Source organism: Sciurus vulgaris (genome assembly GCF_902686455.1).
Source record: "Sciurus vulgaris genome assembly, chromosome: 1".
Lineage (NCBI taxonomy): Eukaryota > Metazoa > Chordata > Mammalia > Rodentia > Sciuridae > Sciurus > Sciurus vulgaris.
Genome location: NC_136461.1, coordinates 39338863 through 39352349, shown reverse-complemented (window position 1 = coordinate 39352349; position 13487 = coordinate 39338863). Strand labels below are relative to the sequence as shown.

The 13487-nt window shown below is 35.0% G+C and overlaps 1 protein-coding gene and 1 pseudogene across 5 annotated transcripts in view; one reads left to right on the top strand and one right to left on the bottom strand.

Moving 5' to 3' along the window:
- The window catches only part of AGBL4 (AGBL carboxypeptidase 4), a 1452665-nt gene that overhangs the window by 33418 nt on the left and 1405760 nt on the right, over nt 1-13487 (top strand). The gene's annotated exons all lie outside the window — the stretch shown is intronic.
- Nucleotides 9240-13262, bottom strand: LOC306653906 (26S proteasome non-ATPase regulatory subunit 7-like; annotated as a pseudogene). Its single transcript has 2 exons — nt 13238-13262; nt 9240-12425 (listed from the first exon to the last, which is right to left on the bottom strand). The product of its transcript is annotated as a 26S proteasome non-ATPase regulatory subunit 7-like (transcript).

Here is a 13487-nt window from a genome sequence, read left to right as displayed (position 1 = left end):
CTCTGAGATATAGAATATTTTTATCACAATGTGCACAGTGCATCTGTAGACTTCTATACAGGTTTAAACATTTACAAAGATATTTCTCATGTATTTGTTTTTCCCAGTTTTTGTGGTTTATTCTTTTTAAAATATTTCCCTATAAAAATTCAAGCATATGTGTTTAAAAATAAAATGTCAAAAGAATTCAATGAAGAGGTGGATATTGGAGAGGATAGTAGGAGTAAGTGTGAACTTCTTTCTGAATGAACTCCATCAGCACACATGTTACTTCCTTCTAGGAGGAAACCTGTTAGTCCTGTTAGTATATCTCTGGAGATATCCTATAGGGGTCATGAAAACCATTTCCAGAAAAAGATGATGATACGGCGTCATGAAAACCAAAGTCAAAAGAAAATAGAGTGCTTGATGGGTGCCAGAATCCTGTTCCAAGGGTGATTCATTCTCACTCTCTGTCTTTTTCTCACACACACTCACACACACACACACACTTTGTTTTTGGTGGTGGTGGTATTGAACCCAGGACCTCATGCATGGTAGGTAAGTGCCCTACCACTGAGCTACATCCCCAGTCCTTTTCACTTTAGTTTAAGACAGAGTCTTGGCAAGTTGCCCAGACTGGCTTGAACTTGCAGTCCTCCTGCCTCAGCTTCCCAATTAACCGGGGTTACAGGTGTGTGCTGCCATAGCTACTGTTTATTAATACTTTGATTTTTAAAAATGCAGTGCTAAATAATCTGTACTGCCCATGACACTTACCAGCTAAAGAAAGTCTCTTTCCACAACTGAAAATAAATATTGCTTTTTGAAGTTCTTGAAGTTCTCTCAAATTTGGCCTCATTTATATCATTGCAGTTGTCTAAATTACAGTCTCAACAAAAATGTTAAAAATTCCCTTAAAATGTCTATTCTTCAGTTATATATAGATATTATTACCTTTTACAAATCACCTGGTGTCACTGTACATATATTTATATATTAATATTTTCTCATCACTTTTTTTCTAACAGTCAATTTGATTTCTCCTCATTGAACTTTTTCTAACTTTATGTTTTTGCTACACTGCTCTCCTAATATTCTTTTCAAAAGTCAAATGAAATATCAAAATGTATTTTTAAAAGTCCACTTAAGATACCTTGATAAGACATATTTTTGCAAAAACATGAAGCTAAAAAGTTTTGCTGGCATAAGAAATAATTATAAGTTGCTTTTCTTCCATGAATAGTTTTGTTCCACTCATTTTCAGTGTTCATATAAACAAATTATTATTTATTTACTCTGCAGTATTTTTAATTTAATTTAATTTAATTTAATTTAATTTAATTTAATTTAATTTTATTTTTTTGTGGTGCCATGGAGTGAACCCAGGGCCTTGCACATGCGAGGCAGGCACTCTACCAACTGAGCTATATCCCTAGCCCTGCAGTATTTTTTACATCTCTTGTTCCCTATTCCTGTCTATGCAGATCACAGCACACTGAAAATTCAATTAGATCATGTTAAAGTATCATTTAAAAATACTATTCCATGCAGGTACTTTCATGTCTTTAGGAATGAAAAATGTAAATGTGAAAATTGGGATTGTCTTTTCACATACTATTAGACTGTTTTAGTATTTTCATATAGTATTAGAATATTTTAAAATACTAGAACTAGTTACAAATACACACATCCACACACGCACTTATATACACTAAATCAGTGCTGTTCAAAGAACTTTTGTGTAATGATGAAATGTTCCTCTATATATCTCCACTGTCCAACGTGGTAGCTGATAACCACATGTTAGCATTGAGCACTTGAAGGGTGGTCAGTGTGACTGAGGAACTGAATTTTAAATTTAACTGGATGTCTGTTAATAGATGAATGGATAGGAAAAATGTGGTATATATACACAATAGAGTTTTTCTTTTATAATAAACAAATGGGATACATGTTGTTTCTTTGTACATGGAGTCAAGGCATACCATTTGTGTAATCATAAATTTACATAGGGCAATGTTGTTTGATTCATTCTGTTATTTTTTTCTTCCCCCCCACCCCTCCCACCCATCTTTCCCTCTATACAGTCCTTCCTTCCTCCATTATTGCCACACTCCTTATCCAACCCTAAACTTAACCCTAACCCTAACGTTAAACCCTCCCTCCCCCCATTATATGTCATCATCTGCTTATCAGTGAGATCATTCGTCCTTTAGTTTTTTGAGATTGGCTTATCTCACTTAGCATGATATTCTCCAATTTCATCCATTTCCCTGCAAATGCCATAATTTTATCATTTTTCATGGTGGAGTAATATTCCATTGTATATATGCCACAGTTTCTTTATCCATTCATCAATTGAAGGACATCTAGGTTGGTTCCACAATCTGGCTATGGTGAATTGAGCAGCAATGAACATTGATGTGGCTGTATCTCTGTAGTATGCTGATTTAAAGTCCTTCGGGTATAGACCAAGGAGTGGGATAGCTGGGTCAAATGGTGGTTCCATTCCAAGCTTTCTGAGGAATCTCCACACTGCTTTCCAGAGTGGCTGCACTAATTTGCAACCCCACCAGCAATATATGAGTGTACCTTTTCCCTCACATCCTCTCTAACACCTATTGTTGCTAGTTTTGATTTGCATTTCTCTTATTACTAGACATGTTGAACATTTTTTCATATATCTGTTGATTGCTTGTAGGTCTTCTTCTGTGAAATATCTGTTCATATCCTTAGCCCATTTGTTGATTGGATTATTTGTATTCTTGCTGTAGAGTATTTTGAGTTCTTTATATATTCTGGAAATTAGTGCTCTATCTGAAGTATGAGTGGCAAAGATATTCTCCCACTCTGCAGGCTCTCTTTTCACATTACTGAGAGTTTTCTTTGCTGAGAGAAAGCTTTTTAGTTTGAATCTATCCCAGTTATTGATTTTTGCTTTTATTTCTTGTGCTATGGGAGTCCTGTTAAGGAAGTCTGATCCTAAGCCAACATGTTGGAGATTTGGACCTACCTTTTCTTCTATAAGATGCAGGGTCTCTGTTCTGATTCCAAGGTCCTTGATCCATTTTGAGTTGAGTTTTGTGCAGGGTGAGAGATAGGGGTTCAATTTCATTCTGTTGCTTATGGTTTTCCAGTTTTCCCAGCACCATTTGTTGAACATGCTATCTTTTCTCCATTGCATATTTTTGGTCCCTTTGTCTAGTATGAGAAAATTGTATTTATTTGGGTTTGTGTCCATGTCCTCTATTCTGTACCATTGATCTACCTGTCTATTTTGGTACCAATACCATGCCGTTTTTGTTACTATTGCTTTGTAGTAGAGTTGAGGATCTGGTATTGCGATACCCCCTGCTTCACTCTTTCTACTGAGGATTGCTTCAGCTATTCTGGGTTTCTTATTCTTCCAGATGAATTTCATAATTGCTTGCTCTATTTCTATAAGGTACACCATTTGGATTTTAATTGGAATTGCATTGAATCTGTCTAGCCCTTTAGGTAGTATGGCCATTTTGATAACATTAATTCTACCTATCCAAGAACATGGGAGATCTTTCCATCTTCTAAGGTTTTCTTTAATTTCTTTCTTTAGTGTTCTGTAATTCTCATTGTAGAGGTCTTTCACCTCTTTTGTGAGATTGATTCCCAAGTATTTTATTTTTTTCGATTCTATTGTGAATGGGGTAGTTTTCCTAACTTCTCTATCTGAAGATTCATCACTTATGTATAAAAATGCATTGGATTTATGAGCATTTATGATCTTGTAACCTGCTACTTTACTGAATTCACTTATGAGTTCTAAGGGTTTTCTGGTGGCATTTCCAGGTTCCTCTAAATATATAATCATGTCATCAGCAAACAGGGATAGTTTGAGTTCTTCTTTTCCAATTTGTAGCCCTTTAATTTCTTTGGTTTGTCTAATTGGTCTGGCTAGAGTTTCAAGGACGATGTTGAATAGAAGTGGTGAAAGAGGGCATCCCTGCCTTGTTCCAGTTTTTAGGGGGAATGCTTTCAGTTTTTCACCATTTAGAATGATATTGGCCATGGGCTTAGCATAGATGGCTTTTACAATGTTAAGGAATGTTCCCACTATCCCTATTTTTTCTAGCGTTTTGAGCATGATGGGATGCTGTATTTTATCGAATGCTTTTTCTGCATCTATCGAAATAATCATGTAATTCTTAACTTTAAGTCTGTTGATATGGTGAATGACATTTATTGATTACCAGATTTTGAACCAACCTTGCATCCCTGGGATAAAACCCACTTGCTCGTGGTGCACTATCTTTTTAATATGTTTTTGTATGCGTTTTGCTGAAATTTTGTTGAGAATTTTTGCGTCGATGTTCATTAAGGATATTGGTTTGAAATTTTCTTTCCTTGATGTGTCTCTGTCTGGTTTAGGTATCAGGGTCATATTGGCTTCATAGAATGGGTTTGGGAGGGTTCCCTTCTCTTCTGTTTCATGGAATACTTTGAGGAGTATTGGAATGAGCTCTTCTTTAAAGGTTTTGTAGAACTCGGCTGAGAACCCATCTGGTCCCGGACTTTTCTTTGTTGGTAGGCTCTTGATGACCTATTCTATTTCATTGCTTGAAATTTATTTATTTTAGTTGTGTATGTCCTCCTCGTTCAGTTTAGGTAATTCATATGTCTCTAGAAACTTGTTGATGTCTTCAAGGTTTTCTGTTTTGTTGGAGTATAGATTTTCAAAATAGCCTCTAATTATGTTTTGTATTTCACTCGTGTCTGTTGTGATATTTCCTTGTTCATTCCGAATTTTAGTAATTTGAGTTTTCTCCCTCTTTCTCTTTGTTAGTGTGGCTAAGGGTTTATCAATTTTGTTTATTTTTTCAAAGAACCAACTATTTATTTTGTTAATTTTTCCTATTGTTTCTTTTGTTTCAATTTCGTTGATTTCGGCTCTGATTTTAACTATTCCCTGTCTTCTACTACTTTTGGTGTTGGTCTGCTCTTCTTTTTCTAGGGCTTTGAGCTGTAGTGGTAAGTCATTTATTTGTTGATTTCTACTTCTTTTGTTGAATGCGCCCCATGAAATAAAGCTTCCTCTAAGTACTGCTTTCATAGTGTCCCAGAGATTTTGATATGATGTGTCTTTGTTCTCGTTTACTTCTAAGAATTTATTTCCCTCTTGATGTCTTCTGTTATCCATTCACCATATAATAGTGTGTTATTTAATCTCTAGGTATTGGAGAAGTTTCTGTTTTTTATTTGTCATTTATTTCTAATCTCAATCCATTATGATCTGATAGAATACAAGGGAGTATCTCTATCTTCTTCTATTTGCTAATAGTAGCTTTGTGGCGTAAAATATGGTCTATTTTAGAGAAGGATCCATGTGCTGCTGAGAAGAAAGTGTATTCATTCTTTGTTGGATGGTATATTCTATAAATATCCGTTGAGTCTATTTATAGATTGTGTTATTGAGATCTGTGGTTTCTTCATTCAATTTTTGTTTGGAAGATCTATCCAATGGTGAGAGAGGTGTGTTAAAATCACCTAGTATTTGTGTTGTGGTCTATTTGATTTCTGGAATTGAGAAGGATTTGTTTGACGTACATGGATGAGTTAATGTTTGGGGCATAAATATTTATGATTGTTATGTCTTGCTGATTTATGCTTCCCTTAAGCAGTATGTATTGTCCTTCTTTATCCCTTCTGTTTCGTTTTGGCTTGAAGTCCACATTATCTGAAATGAGGATGGATACTCTAGCTTTTTTGCTGTGCCCGTGTGCATGGTATGTTTTTCCCCATCCTTTCACCTTTAGTCAATGGGTATCTCTTTCTATGAGATGAGTCTCTTGCAGGCAGCATATTGTTGGATTTTTCTTTTTAATCCAATCTGCCAGTCTATGTCTTTTGATTGGTGAGTTCAGGCCATTAACATTCAGGGTTATTATTGTGATATGATTTGTATTCCCAGTCATTTGACTCATTTTTGTTTTTTGACATGATTTGGTTTCTACTGCATTTGGCTATTCCTTAAGGCTAGTTCCTTCCGTTGCTGATTTGCATCGTTGTTGTTCATCTTTTCCTCAGGAATATTTTGCTGAGAATGTTCTGTAATGCCGGCTTTCTTTTTGTAAATTCCTTTAGCTTTTGTTTATCATGGAAGGATTTTATATCATTGTCAAATCTGAAAGTAAGTTTTGCTGGGTATAAGATTCTTGGTTGGCATCCATTTTTTTTCAGGGCTTGGTAAATGTTGTTCCAGGCCTTCTAGCTTTTAGGGTGTGGATTGAAAAATCTGCTGATGTTCTTATTGGCTTTCCCCTGAATGTAATTTGATTCTTTTCTCTCATGGCCTTTAAAATCTGTCTTTATTTTGTATGTTATTTTGTATGTTGTATTTTCATAATAATGTGCCTTGGTGTGGGTCTGTTGTAATTTTGTATATTTGGAGTCCTTTAGGCCTCTTGTACTTGGTTTTCCATTTCATTCTTCAGATTTGGGAAGTTTTCTGATATTTCATTGAATAGATTGTTCATTCCTTTGGTTTGTTTCTCTACGCCTTCCTCAATCCCAATAATTCTTTAATTTGGCCTTTTCATGATATCCCATAATTCTTTTAGATCATATTCTCTGTTTGGTCAACTTTGTTTTCAAGGCTAAATATTTTGTCTTCAATGTCTGAGGTTCTGTCTTCCAGGTGTTCTATCGTATTGGTTATGCTTTCTATGGAGTTTTTAACTTGGTTTATTGTTTCCTTCATTTCAAGGATTTCTCTTTGTTTTTTTTCAGTATCTCTAACTCTTTATTGAAATGATCTCTTGCTTCCCGTATTTGCTCCTTTAACTGTTGATTGGTGTGATCATTTAATGCCTGCATTTGCTCTTTCATCTCCTCGTTTGCTTCCCTGATTGTTTAATTATGTACATTCTGAACTCCCTTTCTTACATTTCTTCTGCTGTGTTGTCATTGGGTTTTATTGATATAGTACGGTAGGTTTGTTTGGAACATTTTCTTCCCTTATTTTCTCATATTGGTCAGATGTCAGGGGGACTCTGAGATATTGCATATTTCCTCTATATCTTATAGTGCCCCTGTAGATTTCCAGTGTATCACCTCCAAGCCTTCAGTAGCCTGAAGTCTTGGAGGAACTTGATAATGCAGTCCTTCCGAAGAAAGCTGCCCCTAGCCAGCTATTGGTTCCAGGACTTGGCGCTGGCTCTGTGTTTAAAGGCTCTCACTGGGCTGTCTGCTCTGAGAAGCTGGCCTTGGAATGAGTGTGCTGCCGGAGGGAGCAGGATGCTTGGATATGTCTGGCTGCCCTGCCCTGGTCCCAGAGTCTGCCTGCAGGCTGGAGCTCACCACTGGCTCCAAGACTTGGAGCTGGCTCTGTGCAGAAAGGCTCTCACTGGGCGGCCTGCTCAGAGAAGCTGGCCCTGAAAGGAGCCTACCGCCGGAGTGTGCAGGGCTGCTTGTGGAAGTTCCTGGCTGCCCTGCCCTGGTCCCTGAAGCTCCACAATGGAGTTTTATTCAGCCATAAAGAAGAATGGAATTATGTCATTTGCTGGGAAATGGATGAAAGTTGAGAACATTGTGTTGCATGAAATAAGCTGAACAAACTCAGAAAGTCAAGGATTATATGTTTTCTCTTATATGCAGATTTCAGTGGGGGGAAAAAGGTAAAGAAATCTGATGGGGATCTCATGAAAACATGAGATCAGTATGGTAGAGGAAAAGATCAGGAAGAGGCTAGAGGAGAGGGAAAATACTAGGAAATGGTATTGATCAAATTTTATTTTTACATTGTGTTCAAGTATGAATATGTAACAGTCAATCTTGCCATCATGCATAATTATAAAGAGCCAATAAAAATATAGGAAAAATTTAAATAGGTAGTCATAGGTAGTGACTACCACATCAGACAGTACAACTCTAAATGATTGGATGGAACATTATCAATTTATTTTCTGGTCTGTGATACCAGGACTGCTATTTATGGTTGTGCAAGTTGGTCATTTTATGAGGGGTTGTAGACAGACAGAGGATGAGTGGTGGCTAAAATCTAGCGTTTATTTAGCTTGCCAAGCTGTGCACCCTGGCAAGAGCTGTATCTACCCAAAGGATCAACTCTTTTCCTATGAAGGTATCTTATGAGCTAGTGGCAGCACTGGGGCATCACTGCCAGATGATGTTTTTAACATCAAATTTTGGGGTTCTGCCACTTAATATCCTTGAGATCTTGAGATAGTAATTTCTTTGAACCTTGGTTCCCTCCTCTATAAAGTGGAGACAATATTCCTTATTTTATACAGTTATTTTGAAGATTATGCAACATGAAGCTTATATTTAGGAAAAATGAAAAGTGCTCAAAGATGTTATTAATTATGATTAAAAAACATAGTACCTTAATGTAGTAACTGTCTGTAGCATTTTCATACTTATTGACTCTGCCTACTTTGTATCAAGACAATGATTTGAAAGGCAAATAATACTTTGCATCTGAGTCAAAAGGACTTACATTTGACTAGATGGATAGTATCATGCAGTTATGTAGTTTGAAATTTAACTTACTCTATTACATTATAGGGGCTGACTGAGAGTGCAGTTCAGTGATTATCACAACTCTTTCTTAAAAAATTCTTTTTAGTTATACATGGCATTAGAGTATATTTTGACATATTTATACAAACATGGAGTACATCTTATTCTAATTAGGATATTTCACTCCTTCTAATTCTAAGTCATTGAAAACTTATGTATACTATGCTATGAAGAGACTGTGTTGTTCCACCTTTTCTTCCTTGATAATGAGGTTTGAACCCAAATGTGTTCTATCGCTGAACTACATCCAAGTCCTTTTCTGTTTAGTATAATCACATCTCAAATTTGATTATGTCTAATTTCTAAATACAAAATCTTATTTAGTATTTATTTAGTACCAAATCTTATTTTAATTTAAAAAAATTTTTTTCTCCTTATTTTTTAATTGATGCATTATGGTTTTACGAATGATGAAGTCATATAGCTGGGTCATGCCTAGTCTTTTGATAAACCTCCATACTGATTCCCACAGTGGTTGTACTAACTTACATTTCCACCAACAATATAAAAGTGTTCCTTTCTTTCTGCATTCTCTCTAGCATTTATTATTATGGCTGCTATTTTGACTGGTATGAGATAAACTGTGTAGTTTTGATTTGCCTTTTCCCTGATTGCTAATGATGCTGAACTTTTTCATATGTTTGTTGGCCTATTTGTATTCCTTCTTTTGAGAAGTTTCACTTTATTTTTTAATAACCCATTTATTAATTATTTTTGTGTTTCTTTGGGTTCTTTACATGTTCTAGATATTAATCCTCTGTCAGAGGAGTAGCTAACAAAGATTTTTCTCCCATTCTTTAGGTTCTCTCTTCACATTCTTAATTATTTCTTTTGCTGTGCAGAAGTTTTTTTGGTGGTGATGCTGAGTATTGAACCCAGGGCTTGTGTGTGGTGGGCAAGCACTGTATTAACTGAACTATATCCCAGCCTGGAAACTTTTAAATTTGATACCATATTAACTCTTGGCATTATTTTCTGAGGTTTAGAGGTCCTATTGCAAAAGTTGATGCCTTTTGTCTATATGCTGGAGTATTGACTCTATGTTTTTTTCTAGGAGTTTCAGAGTTTCTGGTCTAATTCCTAGGTCTTTAATCCATTTCGCGATGACTTTTGTGCAAGGTGAGAGATAAGAATCTTGTCTTATTCTTCTGCATGTGGATAACCATGTTCCCAGCACCATTTGTTAAAGAGGTTGTATTTTCTCCAAAGTATGTTTCTGGCTTCTTTGTCAAGGATCAGATAACTATAGATGTGTAGAATTGTCTTGGTGTCTTCTGTTCTGTACCGTTGGTCTGTGTGTCTGTTTTTATGTCGATACCATGTAGTTTTTGCTACTAAAGCTCTGTAGTATAATTTGAAGTTTGGTACTATGCCTTCAGCATTTTTTTCTTCAAAATTTTCCTATGAGATTGGCTTTGGGCTTTTTTGTATATGGACTTTCTGATGTTGAGGTAAGTTCCTTCCATCTGTAGTTTCTTCTGTGTTTTTATCATGAATGAGTGCTGAATTTTGTCAAAGACTTAATTGAGATGTCTACATGATTTTTGCCCTTAATTCTATTTATGTGATGAATTACATTTATTGATTTGTTCATGTTCAACCATCCTTACATCTCTGGGATACAGTCAACTTGATCATGATATGCATGTTGTTGAATATGATTGGCTAATATTTTATTACATATTTTGCATCAAATCTTATCAGGAAAATCTGTAGTTTTCTTTCTTTGATGTATCCTTGTGTTTTTGGTATAAATGTGATACTAACTTCATGGAATGAATTTGAAAATATTTTTTGTATTTCATGGAGTAATTTGAAGAACATTGTCATTAGTTCTTTAAATATTTGGTAGAATTCAGCTGAGAATCCATCTGGTCCTGAGATTTTCTTTTTTGGAAAGTTTTATATTACTGCATTACTGGTTATTGGTCTGCTTAGATTTTCTATATCCTATTGATTCAATTTTGGCAGGTCATATGTGTCTAGAAATATATTCATGTTCTCGAGGTTTTCCAATTTATTGGAGTATAAGTTTTCAAAATACTTCCTAATGATCCACTGGATTTCTGTAATGACTGTGGTGATTTTTCCTTTTCATATCTAATTTTAATAATTTGTGTCTTCTCTTCTTTTGATTTGTTTGGCTAAGGGCTTATCAATTTTGTTATCTTTTCAAAGAACCAACTCTTCATTTCATGAACCTTTGTATTAGTTTTTTATTATCAATTTTATTGATTTTGATTATGATATTATTTCCTTCCTTCTACTGGTTTTTGAATTGATTTGTTCTTCTTTTTAAAGGACCTTGAGATGCATCAAATGGGATCTTTCTGATTTTCTTATGTAGGCACTCATAGCTATAAACTTTCACCTTAGAACTGCCTTCCTACTGTTGCTGAGGTTCTGGTATATTGTATTACTCTTCTCATTTTGTTTTGAAGTCTGCTTTGTCAGATATGAGAGTAACTACTCCTGTTTGGTTTTGAGCTCTATTTTCATGGTATATCAATTTTCTAAATAAGTTCTAAAAATCATTGGGTTTTATTATAGTCATTCATTAATTCATTCAGTTTTTCCACCTATATGTGCTAAGTACCAATTTTCTAAAAGAATAATTACCTTTTGAACCTAATTTTTTCTCTATTGATGTAGCCACTGAGTCACTTCAGTTCCTCATCATTTTCTCCTGAACAATAACTAAAAACATTGTACATTTAATATATCTTCTATACTGTAGTTATAGTGATTTTTCTAAAAAACAAATTCACTTTTTGGTCTTTTTTTCCCTCAGTATCCATCATTGGTTCCCTGTAGCTTTCAGATTAAACACTCATACCATAAAACACATTTCCAGAATGTGGTTCCTTTTTCCTACCTCTCAAGCATAATCCTCTTTCATGGGACATGCACACCCTGTACTCCAACTGTATTGGACTGTTTGATCCTCTTAATTACCATGCAGTGTTACAGTTTTAAGCCTTTAAACCTATGGCTCTTTTTTTTTTTTTTTTTTTTTTTAGTTTATAAGATTTTAATTTATAAATTCAAAAAGTTACATTTTGATTTTTATCTTTTTTAAATTCTTTTTTTACATCACTCTTTTACATTCTTTGTCATCTTTCCTATCCTTTTTGCTCTCTTCTTTTTCCTGTCCTTTCTTCTTTGCATCTGGTTCAAAATCTTGATGAGCGTGTACAGGGAGACTATGGAGTGAATCAGTGCAGCCAAGTACATTGCCACAATCTGGTTTAGTCTTCAGATAAAAGGTCTTGACAGACTGCCTCAGGCTGATGTTAGGCAGCAGGTTGAAGATATCTTGCAGCTGGTAGATGATCTGGTAGTTTATAGGCGGCTTGACCGTGGCTACTTTTTCCAGGTAGCTCCTGATATCCAGAGACTTGGAGTTTAATCCCTTCAAACCATGGACCTCATTTGTGATCTATTGAGAAAGTGTCACTATAGTGTCTTTGACATCTTAATTGGAGTAGCTTTCTCTACTCCAATTTCACTGGTCACATGCTCAAAAGTTTGGAGTTCTATCATCATGAACTTTTCCCACTGAAATATATGCTTCTGTGGGAAGCCCCAGATTCTTTGACTGTACAGTTGTAATGACCAATACTGCATTAGGACAGTATCTTTTCCTGAATTCATTGATGGCAATATCAATCTTATGTAGTTTAGTGACTGTGTGATACTGTCAACTGTTCTTTTTTTTGGCATTAACCTTCTTAGGCATTCCATATATGTTTTCCAAATAATCATGATCTAAGACCAGACCGAATCATCTTTCTCATCTTCATCAAAAGGGACTGCAAAACTCTTGGACACATCAAGTTCTTTTTTTCTTTTCTTTTCTTTCTTTTTGTTTTCTTTTGTTGGTTAGCAGGGACTGAACCCAAGGGTGCTTACCCACTGAACCACATCCCCAGCCCCTTTTATGTTTTATTTTGACACAGGGTCTCACTAGGCTGAGGCAGGAGGATTGCCAGTCCCAGCAACTTAGTGAGGCCCTAAGCAATGTAGTGACAACTTATCTCAGAATATAAAATGAAAAAGGATTGGGGATGTGGTTCAGTGATTAAATGTTCCTGATTTCAATCTCTTAATAAAAAAAAAGAGATACAATTCTAAAGCTTTTAATTTTTTAAAATTTTTCTTTTAGTTTTAGATGGACACAATACCTTTATTTTATTTATTTATTTTCATGTGGTGCTGAGGATTGAACCCAATGCCTCACACATGCTAGGCAAGTGCTGTACCACTGAGCCACAATCCCAGCCCAGCTTTTAATTATTATATATTTTAAATATGCTCAAAGTATGAATAGTCATTCAACAGACATCCATATACCTGCTGTCAGTATTTAACATGTTAATTTTACCATATGTGCTTAGCATCACATTTTTATAGGAAGCCTCTTCTAACTAGTCCTACTTCACTTTCTGATCAGCATTTCTATATTTCTGGAAAAAACATTACTTTTAAAAGGAGCACATATGTAGTGTGTTTTGAAAAATGAATACATCTTTTTAATTCTTTGGTCTTGTTTCACCAATTTTTTTATAACAAGGTTTTGAATATCATGCAATTTATTGAACACCTATATCCAAAAAATGCTAGTAACACAGTCATTATACCTTAGAGTTTCATTTTCAATCACTCTCGTGATTGTGTGACTCACTTTGGGAGCTGTGGTTTGCTGCCATTTCCTAGCATCACAGGAGAGTATCATACCATATAACTCTACTCCAGGAATGTTTTTTCAATCTTTATGTATTCTTCACCCAGAACTCAAAACCATCTTCTAAAATTTATTCCAGTAATCCCAAATATACATAGAACTTGAAATTATTAAAAAATAAAATAGATTCCTTTTCTTGTATTAATTATTGTATTTTTCTTCTTAACAAAAATACATTTTAAAGCATTTT